The sequence below is a fragment of the Choloepus didactylus genome, chromosome X, assembly GCF_015220235.1.
Source record: "Choloepus didactylus isolate mChoDid1 chromosome X, mChoDid1.pri, whole genome shotgun sequence".
NCBI lineage: Eukaryota > Metazoa > Chordata > Mammalia > Pilosa > Megalonychidae > Choloepus > Choloepus didactylus.
In genome coordinates this window covers 33,827,059-33,841,529 of record NC_051334.1, presented here as the reverse complement: position 1 = coordinate 33,841,529, position 14,471 = coordinate 33,827,059, and the positions used below count along the sequence as shown (strand labels likewise).

The following is a 14,471-nucleotide window of genomic DNA, read 5'->3' as shown; positions in this document are numbered from 1 at the left end:
ACAAATTTCTTTAATGAACTAGAACAAATGAATGACACTATAACTAGAAGTTAATAATAGAGGGGTATGTGGGGGGAAAATGTACCTATTGCAAACTATGTACTACAGTTAGTAATATTTTAATATTCTTTCATCAACAGTAGCAAATGTACTATACCATTGCTAATGAGTCAATGATGGGGGGGGTTAGGGTATGGGAGGATTTGAGTTTTCTCTTTTATTTTTATTCTCTTTTATTTTTATTTGTTTCTGGAGTGAAAATGTTCTAAAACTGAAAAAAAATTAACTTTGGTGATGAATGCACAACTATATAATGGTACCATGAACAACTGATTGTACACTTTGGATGATTATATGGTGTGTGAATAATCTCAATAAAAGTGAATTTAAAAAATTTTTTTCTTATATTTGCCACATCAAGCTTATTTGCTATTGTCCATTCTTACAAAGCAAACATGTTTATATTATTTAGGTTTTAAGTGGTTTTAGTCTTTTTTTTAAAGACTACAGAAGTGACTGACTTTTTTTCTGTTAATCATTTGTTTAATAAGTATTTTTTAGGCACCATAATTATGTGTAATAATGTTGAAAGAAATAACGAACCATTTTCATTTGATTATGAATTAAATGTATTTACAGCATATAATACTAATTATGTTAGAGATAAGTTTCCCTACTTCTCTGTACCAAGAAGTCCTTTCAAATTATGCCCTATTTTTGTACTTGCTTCATATATTATATGCTGCATTCTGATCCCTTGATCCAAAAATATTCATTTAGTTCTCAAATGAAGAGAAAATATCCTGAAATAAAGTATCACCAAACATTTGGCTTATGTTAAGAAAGAAAATCGTCTTTTTGGGTATTTAAATGTCTTTCACTCATACCATAATGAAGGGTAAGATAATATTATGTGAGCATTTACCTCCTAGGTTGGATTTGTGGGATGCCTAATTTTAGCAATGTCATAATTAGTGTGAGGAGGTATATGTGTGTGTGTGTGCAAAGTGTGTGTGTATGTTTGGTGGTTTGAAGCTGTATGTACCCCAGAAAAACATGTTTTTAAAGTTAATCCATTCCTGTGGGTGTGAACCCATTGTAAATAGGAGCTTTTGGTGAGGCTTCTTCAGTTAGGGTGTGACCCACCTCATTCAGGATGGATCTTAATTCTATTATTGGAGTCCTCTATAAACAGAATGAATACAGAGAGAGAAAAGAAAAGCCAGCAGCTGAAAGCAATGAAACCCAGATGAGACAGGGGAGACCAGCAGATGCTGTCATGTACCTTACCATTTTACAGAGGAGCCAAGGATTGGCAGCACCTGGTCTTCGGGAAGAAAAGCACTGCTTTGATGATAGCTTGATTGAACATTTCCTTGGCATCAAAACTGTAACCCAATAAATTCCCATTGTTTAAGCAACCCATTTCATGGCACTTGCTGGAGGAGCCTAGGAAACTAAAACACTGTGTGTGTGTTTCAAAAATTTAAACAGATGTTTGGTTAGGTTAATAATCATTGACTTAAGTGTAGTGTCTGGCTACTAATAATAATAGATCTTTTTCATTTATGTTTGAAATTTCTTCTGTAATAAAATACAATTCTCAATCACTGAGGCCCTATAACATTACAATTATTTTCTAATTTAAACAGTCTTGTTTTTAAATATTTGCTCCCAAACATATGCACACACATACACACAAACACACAATTCAACATATTGAAAGGCAATATGCTGAAGCAACTCAGTATATAGGAAAGAGCATTGGGTTGGGAATAAAGAGACCCAGGTTGAAGTCTATCAGTAATTGTCCAATCATTTAGTCTCTCTCAAGTCTGATTACTTAAACTGTAATATGAGAAGGTTGAATCTATTTTTGAAAGGTTGAAGGAGTCATATTATCAGATAATAGGAATTTGGCACTGGAAATTGAAAATAATGCCTGAACCATGGTGTAGAAAGTAAAGGTGAAAGATTGAGTTGCTATCAGCAATGCCAAGTTAATAGGGAAGCAAGGGAGTTAGGGCAAGCCCAAATTCCAAAGTCAAGCTAGAAACAACTGGCTCCCACAACATTAACTCAAACCAGTAAGTTGACAGTGGAGTATTAAGTCATAGATGGTATGGTAGCTTAAAGCTGTTATGTACTCCAGAAAAGACCATGTTCTTTTAATCCATTCCTGTGGGTGCAGCCCTATTGTAGGTGGAATCTTTTCATCAGGTTATTTCATTTGAGATGTGATCTGCCTCATTCAAGTGGGTCTTGATCCTCTTGCTGGGGTCATTTGTAACAGGATAAAACACAAACAGAAGGTAAGAGATGAAATTCAGAGAAAAGCCCCAGAGAAGCTAAGAGAGGACCCAGAGAAAACACAGAGGAAGCCACTGAAGCCAGAAGCTGAAAGCAATAAAACCCAGGAGAGAAGGACCAGCAGACACTGGCCATGTGCCTTCTTATGTGACAGAGGTGTCCCAGATGCCAGCAGCCTGTCTTCAGAGTTCAGGTATCGTCCTGTTGATGCCTCGCGTTGGACATTTTCATGGCCTAAGAATTGTAAATTGTAAGCTAATAAATCCTCATTGTAAAAGTGAAACTATTTCTGGTATATTGCATTTTGGCAGTTTTAGCAAACCTAAACAGATGTTGGTACCAAGAAGTGAGGTGCAGTGTGGTGAATTTCAAATACCAAAAATGTAGACACAGCTTTATAAATGGATAAGTGGAAGATTCTGGAAGAATTGTGAGAAGCTTGATAGAAAAGGCCTAGATTGCTTTGAAGAGACTGTTGGTAGAAATATGAACATGAAATGTACTTCCAATGAGGGCTTAGGCAGAAATGATGAATGTGCCATTATAAATGGGAACAAAGGCAAACCTTTTAAAATGGCAGAGAACTTGGCAAAATTGAGTCCTGGTGTTGGATCGAAGGTACAATTTGAAAACGATGAGCTTGGATATTTAGCTGAGGAAATTTCCTAACTAAATATGGAAAATATTGCCTGGCTTCTCCTTGTAGCTTATAGTAAAATGCAAGAGGAAAGGGATAAGCTGAGAACTGAACTCTTAGTTGTAAAGAAACCAGAAATTGATGGTTTGGAAAATTCTGGGCTTCCAGAAAGCGAGTTCCCGGAGAATAGTGCTCCATATGAGGATTTAACTGAACATGGAACCAGTCAACCATCTCAGTGCAAGTCAGGATTGGAGATGGTGTTATACAGAAAGGATTTGTGGAAAGTCCTATTCTCTGATGGTTGGAACCCCTGTGTGCTGCATGCAAAACTAACAAGTTTGTTGCGAGATCTGTATGAATGGAACCACTGCCAGCCTGTACTAAAAGGGACAGAAAAGGGTCAGATTGAAGGAAAAATGACTTCAAAGGCAGAACCATGGAAGCTGATGCCTGGACCAAAGACACTCCAGCCAGGAGAGCCCACCTACCCATATGTGTGGAAAGGGTGAGTTTGCTCCAGAGCTTGCAGAGGGTGGGTCTTCCCCACATTGTTCCAGAAGAGTGCTGCTGCCTCAGGCTTCAGAGAGGGTGAGGTACATTCCCCGGGGACTGGGAAGAGTCTGGCCGCCACCCCGCTGTTCTGAGGGGGTTGAGTCTGTGCCCCAGAGATGGCTGAGAGTCCAGCTGCCACCTCATGCTCGAGGAGGGTGGGGGCTAGAGCATGGCCATCACCCCAGTGCTTGGAGATGTTGAAGCCCTCACCCCTGTGTTTGGAGAGAACAGGGCTACTGTGCAAGCCCTTGGAAAGGGTGGGGCTGCCACTCTATCAAGCCCTGAGGACAAAACGTCATTCTATAAATGATTTTCAGACCTGGAAGTCTAATGAAGTATGCCCTGCAAGTTTTTGAAACTGTTTGGGTCCCTGTTTTCCTTCTAATTTCTCCCTATGGAGATGAGAACTTTCACTCTATGACTGTCCCTCCTTTGTATATTGGAAGCAGATAACTTGTTTTAAGCTTCACAGGTCCACAGCCCGAGGGGGACTTTGCCCAAGGACAGACCATACCTGTAACTGATTTTGATGACACTTGTACCTAATATTGTTACTGAAATGATTTAAGGCTTTTGTGATATTGTGATGGAAAGAATGTATTTTGCATATGGAAGGAACATGTCTTTGTGGGTCCAGAGGGTGGAGGTTGTTGGTTTGAAGCTGTTCTATATCCCAGAAAAGGCCATGTTCTTTTAATGTGGGTACAGACCTATTGTGGGTGGGACCTTTTGGTTAGGTCATTTCAATTGAGATGTCACCCACCTCATTCAGGGTGGGTCTTGATCCTCTTGCTGGGGTCCTTTATAAGAGGATAAAACACAAACAGAAGCTAAGAGATGAAATTCAGAGAAAAGCCCTGGAAAAGCTAAGAGACGACCCACAGAAAACACAGAGGAAGCCACCGAAGCCAGAAGCTGAAAGCAACAAAACCCAGGAGAGAAGGACCAGCAGATGCCGGCCATGTACCTTCCCGTGTGACAGAGGTGTCCCAGATGCCAGCAGCCTGTCTTCAGAGTCCAGGTATCGTCCTGTTGATGCCTTGCATTGGACGTTTTCACAGCCTAAGAACTGTAAATTGTAAGTTAATAAAACCCTGTTGTAAAAGCCAACCTCTTTTTGGTATATTGCATTTCGGTAGCTTTAGCAAACCGAAACAGAAGGCAATTCAAGAAGATTGCCAGGGGAAAGTCGGGACAACCTTGGGAAACAAAGCCTTGAGGTAGTAGCTGATGTTTGCGACTTTGATTGTAGCTTGCTAAATTAAAATATTCACACCTCAGATCCCTGAAGTTCCGTGCTCGGTTGTGTTGATGGTTCATTGTCTGTCAGACAATTTTTGAGATGGGTGACCTCAAGGTTTTTTTGTTTCACAATTTTATGAGTGAGAATATAATCACACCAATGTTTTAATTTTTAAAGCTAACACCAAGAAAAGTGTTTTTATTAAATTTCAAAAAGTGGTTATAGTACAGAATATGCATATGCAAAAAGATATGCTATGTTATCAATAGTTAAAAAGTTACAAATCTTTTGCTTCCTTAGCATTTTTATATTTAACTTCATAAATGAATATGATCAGATTTACCATTTAGGGGGTGTGAGGAAAAGTAAATATGTATTTATCATCCATTTTAGGTGTGCTCACTGTATGCTCCATTATGTATATGCAAGGCCTGGGTGACTAGAAGTGCAGTTGTCAGACATTTTAATAAACTGGACAGCCATTTGTTTCTGTGCAGTGCATCATCTTTACACAGGCATAATCAAGAAAAGACAGGAAATAGTCACGCACTCTCCACAGCACACTACCACCTTAACAGCTAATCAGCATTACTCAAGCGATATACCACTGTACCTAGTGTACAAAACTACCTAAAAGAGTAGAATTCCCTTTCATAAATAATCCTTTCAAAAAATCAAGTCTTTAGACCAGAAATGTTTTTATTCAAATGTGGGTTCAGATTACCACTTAGATTTGAAGGTAAATGACACAACAAATAAATTTACAACTTTTGTAGGTTTTTAGTTTTAAAGAATGAAAGCAATATTCAATCATTGGACAGCTTGGTATTATCAACAAGAAACGGCTGCACTTTTTCGTAAAAGTCGGGAGGCCCAAATTAGATTACCAATCTGTTTACCTTCAAAGGAAACAAGTCAGCACTCTCCGAAGAACAATGAAAATTTACCTCAAATAGCCAAACCAATAATAAAAACTGAAGTCCTTTACCTCGCTACAGTAAGTTTGAATAACAGTCATAAAATGCCAACTGAAATGAAGTTTACCCACTGAGGCAAAGCCTAAAGCAAGGAAAAATTTGTATGTTTCAAAGGAACCTTTTCAATCACTAATGACTTGTTCCAAGGGCTCTTCTGATGTAGGATGTGGTCTTCCCTCCCTCCCTCCCTACCTCTCCCCTCTTCTCCCCCCCCAGTTATATTGTTGCCAATGAATCCTCATCCAGAATGGACCCCTCTCCTGCCTCTGCAGGAAGCTGGAAGAGAATTCTGGCTTGCGTTTCGGACTCGGATTCCCCCGTGTATTCTCGCGGAAGGCTTCTGGACCTGGACCTGAACACCGAGGGGGACCTGGAATTGGATCTTCCAGTAGGTCCAGGTCTAGAGGTTGACGGAGCTCTACTGGAAGAGCGAGACGGAGACTTGGAGTGGCTCAAGCGACATCTGCTAACGGATCAGGATCTGGAACGGCAGAGGATCTGGCTTTTGGAGTGGTCTCCTGCATGCCACTGGGTTGGCATTTCTCTGCGGCCTCTTTCGGAACCTGGGGGGCAACGGCAGCACACCATCTGCACCCGTATTTCTCGACCATCCAGCACGACCCCATCTAAGGCCTCCATCGTGTCCTCGGCGTGGCGCCTGTCGTGGAAGCGGACGAAGGCGAAGCCATGGGACAGTTTAGTGAAATGGTCCCTCGGGATGTACACATCGCCAACCTCTCCGTACTTCAGGAAGATGCATCGCAAGGTGTCAGGCATGGTACGGTAGGTCAGGTTGTCTAACTTCAGGGAGGTCATGCCCTTCATGTTGGGTGGAGGGCGACCGGAACTCATGGCGTTTGAGAACTAAGTCTGGGGGCCGTGAACACCTGCGTAGAAATTAACCAGCTGGGACGGCTTCCCTAGATTGGTTCAGCTCTTCGTCAGCTGCCTTCCACCAGATGGGTGCTTAGAAACAGCAGAATGTTCACGTGGCCCCACCCAGTTCCAGGGCTGAGACCACCTGAGAAACACCTCCATACCCAATTTTTTTTTTTTAAATCAGGATCACAACACAATCATTTTGTGACTTTTCCACTATAAATTCATACACCCAGGTTTAATTATGGCTAAAAGTACACAGATGTGTGCACATACAAATGGGAGTTGATATAATTATGAATGTGAGTTGAAATACACTTGCAATGTTGATTGATATGGGCCAGAAACATTTTTCTCTTTAGAGACAAACAAGCAGACAGATAAATCATGAGCAGATGAAGGTGATTCAATAAAACTAACAAGCAAAGAAAGATTGAGAGCCACCTACAGTGTGTGAACTGTAATAAGAAACTCAGCATGGGGCCCCTTCTCCTCTTCTATAGAGTGTTTGAAAAAATAAATGTGTCAAAGGTGTTGTGATCTGTGAATCCAAGTTATATAATTGAATATAACCCAAATTATTATTATTTAGTCCTTCTTTATTGCTGACCTTATCTTCTACTTGATGAAGTAAGCTATTTGAGGTGGCTCTCCTTTTAAAAGTTATTTTTAGAGTTAATTATATTTTATCAAATCCTTGGTAAGACATCTTCTCTCATGAATCATGTTCATTGCACTCCAATAAATGAGTTTGACAATGATTGGGTGAAGTAGAAAATTATATTTTGTTAAATATTTCCCACTTTCAAAGAACACTGTGTACTCTTTGCAAGCCACATCATTTGCACATTTTGAATTCACATATATGTGCTGTAGTTATCCATTACTACATGACAAGCTCTACACCAAAACTTGGTGGCTGAAAACAGTGATTTATCATTATTGTATCTCACAATTATATGGCTTAGGAATTCAGACAGGGGGTTTTGGCGATTCTTTCTGCTCTATTATTTCTAGTGCATTAGCCAGGGTGATTCTAATGGTTTGGAGTTGGAACAAATGGCTGTTGGCTGGTTCCTACCCTGCTCTCTCACCCCCTCCCCTTTCCAAAGCTTGTCTATGTAGCTAGCCTAGTAGCCTCAGGGTAGTCAGATTTCTTACATGGCACCACAGATTTGCAGTAGACCAAAACGGAAGTACCCATCCTCTTAAAGTCTAGGCCCAGGCCGGGTTTAGCATTACCATATTACATTGGACAAAAGAAACATAGGCTAAGTACATAGACAGGCTTTGGAAAGGGAAGGGGGTGAGTCAATCTCTCAATGAAAGGAGTATAAAGGATTCTCAGCTATCTGTAATCCACCAGTCAGCACTCTGATACATATTATTTACATTCTTCTTACACGAAAAAAATATATTTACCCACTTTTGGTTCCACCAAAGTCTCATTCCCTTATGGAAATGGCATGGCAATCCAGGACCATGTCATCTTAATTAGATCCTGTTACAGAAGGGATTCATTCATCAGGCTCAGTTCCTTCAGTATGATTCCTTTCAATCAGAAGTCCTGTGAAATAAAGCGAGATGTTATCTGCCCTCCTCATGTCCAGCATACAATATTGAGATGGGCATAGGATAGCCTTAATGTACAATTCTATTTAAATAGAGGACTTGTCTGCAGGAATTCCAACATTTAACTGGGCACAAGCTGCCAGGTCACTGGTTAGGGCCCTGTCCCATACCCTGGGGCACCTACTGACCCTCTGGTGTCTTAGTTCAACCTTTACTGTCATCCTGTCTTTGCCAAAATAAACGATCCATGTTTGCATCTAAGTAGCTTTCTTAGTGTCCTTCCTTTCTGAAGAAGGTTGAGAATACCAAGGATTCTTCTCTTTCTGAACTGTCTCTGTCCCTTTTAGTCCAGGCTAATGGTGCTTCAAATACATAATTCTCTTTAAACACACACACAGTTTTTGGGGGAGTTTGCTTGTGATTCTTACTGGGAATTCAATTCCATTAGACAAAACCCACACCCACATTTCTTTCTAAGAGAGGACCTTGTCTACATTGAACCACCTGTGAGTCTCATGTGGGACAAAATTTTAAAAGATTCTTAGAAGTTCTCTTGCCAAGCAAAAGCGGTCTTGTGAAGCATGCTTGGAAATCTTTCTGAGATCTTAGAAAAGGATTTTACAGCGACATCCTTGACTACATCTTTACTCTGTGACCACCTTTTACTATTCAGGTTTTGTTTGCCTTGAGGCCATTGATTACTTTTGAACCTTTTCTTGGCTGGAAAGACCATCCTGAGCACTCTATTTTGTCTACATTCTGTTCTAAAATTGAATAGCTCTTCCTTTAGTTCATCTCTTTTTTCTCATATTTACAGGAAGCCGATTGAATTTTATTTTCTCTTTCTAGAAATCTCCTCAGCCAGATCCTTGAGTTTATTAACACACTTTCTATTTTGCACATTACTCCAGGTGATAGTTTTGCTAACTGATCTACAGTATATAACTTTGGTTCCACCATTTCTCGATGTAGTCCTTTACTTTGTTTCAATTCTTTGTACTTTAACTGAATTAGTCCATCGCCTATTGAGAGCCTCTTAGTGTCCTTTTTTCCCACTTTATCACTTTCTCAATAAAGAAGATTTTAATTATTTGAGTTCCTTTCAGAGAAACCTTCCCAAGGTTAAGGTGAATTGATGAATATTTTGTCCCAATTAACTTAAATGCCAGTAGACTTGTCAGAAGTTTTGTAAATATTCTATGGCATTTCATCCAGTTAAAGGGCTCGATGGCCTTGCATAAGTTTTATGAGAATATGTCATATACTCTTCATGAAAATCAAGTTTGATTTATGCAGAGAAGAGATAGTACCAAACCAGCTTTGGGGGACTCCATTACAAACAAGCCACTTTACTGGAGAGGAGTCAACTCCTGGGCTCCAGTTTTAACCTCTGTTAAAATGAGGAAGAGGGACCAGTTTATCTTTGTGTTTTGTTCCAAATGTAAAACATCACTTGCCTACACTTGGTGAAACGCTTATTTCTAAAATTTTGGCAAAAATTCAATAAAATGTATTAAAACTAATGTTGAAATTAAAGTGATAAAAGTTCTCTTCAAGATGATACCTTGTAGGCATCCCTATGTTGAATTCAATTCCATGGCAACAATCTACTCATTTAAAATGGTCATCACTACTTAGTTTCAATAATGCAAATCACTTCAGAAACTTTAGAGGTGTGTTATTTCAGGGGCATATCCCTGATTTGGAAGTCAGGAGACATGTGTTTCTGTTTTACTTTCTCCCTTCACTGTCTGTGATTTATTTACAATGACCTTTACCAAGTAACACCTCCTGTGCTAAACCGATTGTTAAGTATATATCAACTTGATCCTTGCAACTCAATTAATTTAAAGCCTAATGGAATCTTCTCCCCATGGAGTTTATCCTCCTCACTCAATATTGTGATTTCTTTATTTTCTGCAAATATTTGTAGACTTACTACTATGTGTAAAGAACTATTCTGGATGCCATCTGTTTCTCAATTTGTCTACTACATGAAAGACTAGAAATGAATTGGTTCAAAATATTCTGTGGCTGTTTTAGAGCCTCTTTACTTGACAGAAAATATTGGAAGCTTAAGCCACCATGAGAATTCTGAACTGTACATTCTAGTTGTTAAAACTGAGGGCCAATAATGTGAAGATGGGGAAATTAAATAATTAACTATTAGCGTTCAACTATAAAATTAACATATTGGGTCAGAGAAGAAGTATTTTTATTTTGAGGAGGTAAAATGACTTCAAAGTCTTGTTCATTAACTGATTAAATAAATTAATATGTTAAAAAAGCTACTGTTTATCAAATATTCATTGAATATCTACTACAAGCCATATACCATGTCAAAACATTGAATACACTTATAAACAAAATAGGCATTGCTCTTTTCCTCCTTGATCTTTCAGCAATAGCAATAGTTGATGTGATAGGAGAAACAAAAGAAGGACATTTATCCCCCAAACAGTATTTTAATATAAAATTGAATTATTATTCATGGATGCATAAAATAAAAGAGTTAAGAGTCAAATATTGGATGAAAGCCTTTATCTCTGTTCTGTGACCAAGGAATGTATGTGTGCAGCCCAAGAGGTAGATATATCTGTGCCTTGGTGATGAATATACTAGCCGTTAAGGTATTTCAAGTAACTTCCTATGCTCCAATTCCTTGTCATAAAGTAACTATACAATAGTATTTTGGATTCCCAAGTAGATATGCCCCTTGAGGGAAAATGTGCTGGTTAATATAATATATACAAGTAACTGAAGTCTACCTGAAAGTAATATTTCCAAATGTTAATCAGTAAATTCATTTTTTGAGTTTCATTCCTAAATTTACCACATTTCTTATGATGTTAGGGCTGTGAACCAGAACTCCACAAACCAATAACATCTGACTTCAGTAACTAATAAGTATTATAATCCAAAATTCAAAAATATAATCCTGAATTCTAGTGACTCCCTCAAGATCTTTTTACTTCCTATTCCTTTGTGGGAGGCCAGTCAGCCTTCCCCAGTCAAAGCTCTTTATATTATTTGGTTGCCTACCTCAAACTGCAATATTTGGCATAAACTGAGTGGAAGACAATAATATCATGGGCAGGACTCTAATTAGTAGGCTTTTTAGTCCTAAAAATAACTGTATGTCTCTCACTGAGTAGGCACCTTAGTGAATTTTTGAAGAGATGTAATTAAGATGGAACTCTTGTGAAAAGTTTTAGATGCAAGTCCCATGACTCTGTGGACACAAGGAAGGTAGGAGAGGCCATCACATCCAGACTCCTATCCCTAGGCAACTCATCTAGTACTCCCCCTAGTTTGTTTAAGAGAACACTGGTCTTGGGATATGCTCTGTGAAAAACAGGATTAGAGATGAAATATGCTCGGTAAGTACTACATATGCATACTCTTCCTGACAAATAACAGAACATGTTAGCATAGTAAAAATGGAATGATTAAGAGCAAATTTATTTGCCTAAAATTTGTGGCACCAGCATTTTATAAAAGATTTTCACTAAAGAACACATTTCCCCTTCTCTACCACACATGCAAGTGTACATACTTACACACACATGCACACACATAGGAACACCTACTCTTATAAACTATAATTTCCTAATATATCGAAATATTCTTTCCTCTAAATGTATTTGGAGAAAAATCCAACTAGATTCTTTTTTGATGACCTATCAAACACTGTTTTGTTCTGTACCTGTTTATTGTGTATCACTCAGGGGCCTGGTAGGAAACGGAATTTACCCCAAATATTTCAACTGACCAGACTTTAATGAAGGTCTCTTAAAAAGATGTGTGCATGTTAAGGCAAAAGACAAAAAGATGGTTGGGATTCAGAGAGTACAACTGCATGAAGCTTTTATTACATCTGGGCTGAAGGGCAAAGGATGGAAAGAATGTTACTGAATTTTTTAAGAGCTAGCACCTTGAGGGTGTGCCTGCCCAATGGAAGACGTACTTGTCGGAGAATTCAACAGCTGCCCAAGATATGGCTCTGGAGCAGGAAAGGAGTGCTGAAGATTTACATTGACCTTTCTTCTCCCCACTGATCTCCAGTTAGTGCTCCTCATTGGCTGAACTAAAATAGAAGCCAACAAGGGAAGCTGGAAGATTCAGTGTGCATGGGCAAACTTCCAAGGCACAGGTCAGTATAGAGAAGAGCAGAAAATGAAGCAGGATGTGTGCACAAACAGGGAATGACTAGCACATTCTGTATGTTAGTCCCGCTTCCTTAGGATTATGCACAACTTGACTCAGGTGCAATATTTTATACTGAAATATTCACACTAAGGAGCCACTAGTAATCCCTTGTATTCCGTTGCTTGATAATTTAAAGGTAAGTATTTCATATTGCAAGAGGTTTCTCTCAGAATTTGTCATTGTTGTTTTGCTTCTTTGTTTTTGCCTTGAAGTCCCAAGTTCTTACTGAATTGTCTACCCTCTAAGGCAACTGTTTTTAGTCTTATTTTAAATAGTTATGGCATGAAGAAAATTTCAGATCCAATTTGGTCCATGGCATTATAATAATGCAAACTTGAGGGTCCTTTTTAGTTCTTGAATCCTTCTGCTTTTGTGCTTTCTAAGTTAGTCCTTGTCACGGCCCAAGAGGACTTTTGTAACCAAAGGACTAAAGAAAGTACCGGACATGTTCAGAGGCATTAACTTTTTATTCAGAGCTTACTTACAAGGGAAAAATGGAACTCGGTCACGTTGCCCTGAATTTAGGAGCTTCTCTGAATGGATTCAGGAGCTGCTCTGAATGGCGGTGGGTTCAGAGCTCAATGTGAAGAGACTCTGCACTTTGTGGGGGGCTGAAAAAACTGGTTATAAGGGCTCAACATTGCAATGGGTATGAGAGCATAAGGCGGGAGAGGGAGGTCTTGCAACATAGGGAGGGATTGATTGCAATCAACAGGGAGGAGGGGAGGATTATAGATTATTTTGTAAGTAACATTATCTCAGGGAGTCTCAGGGAGCAGGTAGTTTCAGGTATAGATTACATGTAGCACCTGATTTTACAAGGAGAATAGGTCAAACCTTAACTGACCTAGGTCATGCAAGCTGCTATGTGCAATCTTCAAGGCCCTTGGGAAATGCCCTGGGCTTGGGGTTCCCACAGTCCTTATGCTGAGAAGAAGACTTGGTCCTTAACTTACTGACTCCTATTGGCCAATAAGATGAATGTACTCATTTAGTAGGGTCAGCTGCATGGCCAGAGTTGTTTTTTGATCTCATATATATGAATAGTGGATCACATTTTATGACTTCTTCTGTTTGTCATCATCCCTTAAGAACTTCACCCAGAAGAAATACGACTCTTATCCACTGAGGGAGGAAAAAAGAGTTGAATTTTATGTTCTTTGTTTTGTCTTAATTCTTTTTCCATGAGGAACTATATATAAAGCAAAAACATGAATCATAATATAGTTCATAGTATGATCAAAATAGAATGGAATGGCCATTTGCATTCTTTGGTGAGATTCTTCAACAGTGGTATGACTAGGAGAAGTATTTTACTCCTCTGTATCTCAGATGCTGTATCAATAAAATATGAGAATTGAGCGGCTGTATATTTAATATTACATTCAGCTTCTAAGATTCTTAAGCGGGAAGTGAAATGGAAGTTACTGAATTTTTTTTTAGTAGACAATGCCCTATTAGATGGAAGGTGACATTGCAGTTATAAAAATGATTTTTATTTCCAGAGAAAAAGTTGTTGCCTTATTACAATCAAACACTATCCTGTTACTTGATTTAAAAAAAAAAAACTTTCTGAGCAATAGAAATTATTGAACTTGTGGTTTTGCCTTTTCCTGGGCTGAAAAGTAGTTTCTTAAAATTTGTCCATGATCCCAGGTCAGCTGAGCCAAATAAATTTTTTGCCTCTTTCAGCTCAGCACCACTGCCTAATACCAGTGACTGTGGTTATTATAGCATTTTAAGTTTGGCTGATGCTCTCATTATAAATGATGGTATAAAAATCCACCAAAGGCCCAGGAATGATGAAAAGAAATTTAAAGATGGACCCAAGAATCTTTTTGTGCCTCTTGACGTCAAAAGTTCTTGAAGAGAGATAAAGCTGTCTGGTCAGGGAGATTAATCAACAAGAAAGAGGAAAGTGAGAGACTAGAGCCTCTGAAGAAAGCAGTTCAATTCTTATTCTTGCTTTGTGAAATGACTTGAGAGTGAAAGAAAAAAAATCCTACCTCATTATGTTCAACTGTTTTTGTTTTTTTTGTTTTTTTTTGTTTGTTTGTTTTTTCATTTTTCTAGATGGCCTGGAAGTATT

General features: G+C 38.7%; 1 pseudogene; it reads right to left on the bottom strand.

Moving 5' to 3' along the window:
- Positions 1-5,938: 5,938 nt before the first annotated feature.
- On the bottom strand, positions 5,939-6,574 carry LOC119522071 (annotated as a pseudogene).
- Between the last annotated feature and the right edge of the window lie 7,897 nt (positions 6,575-14,471).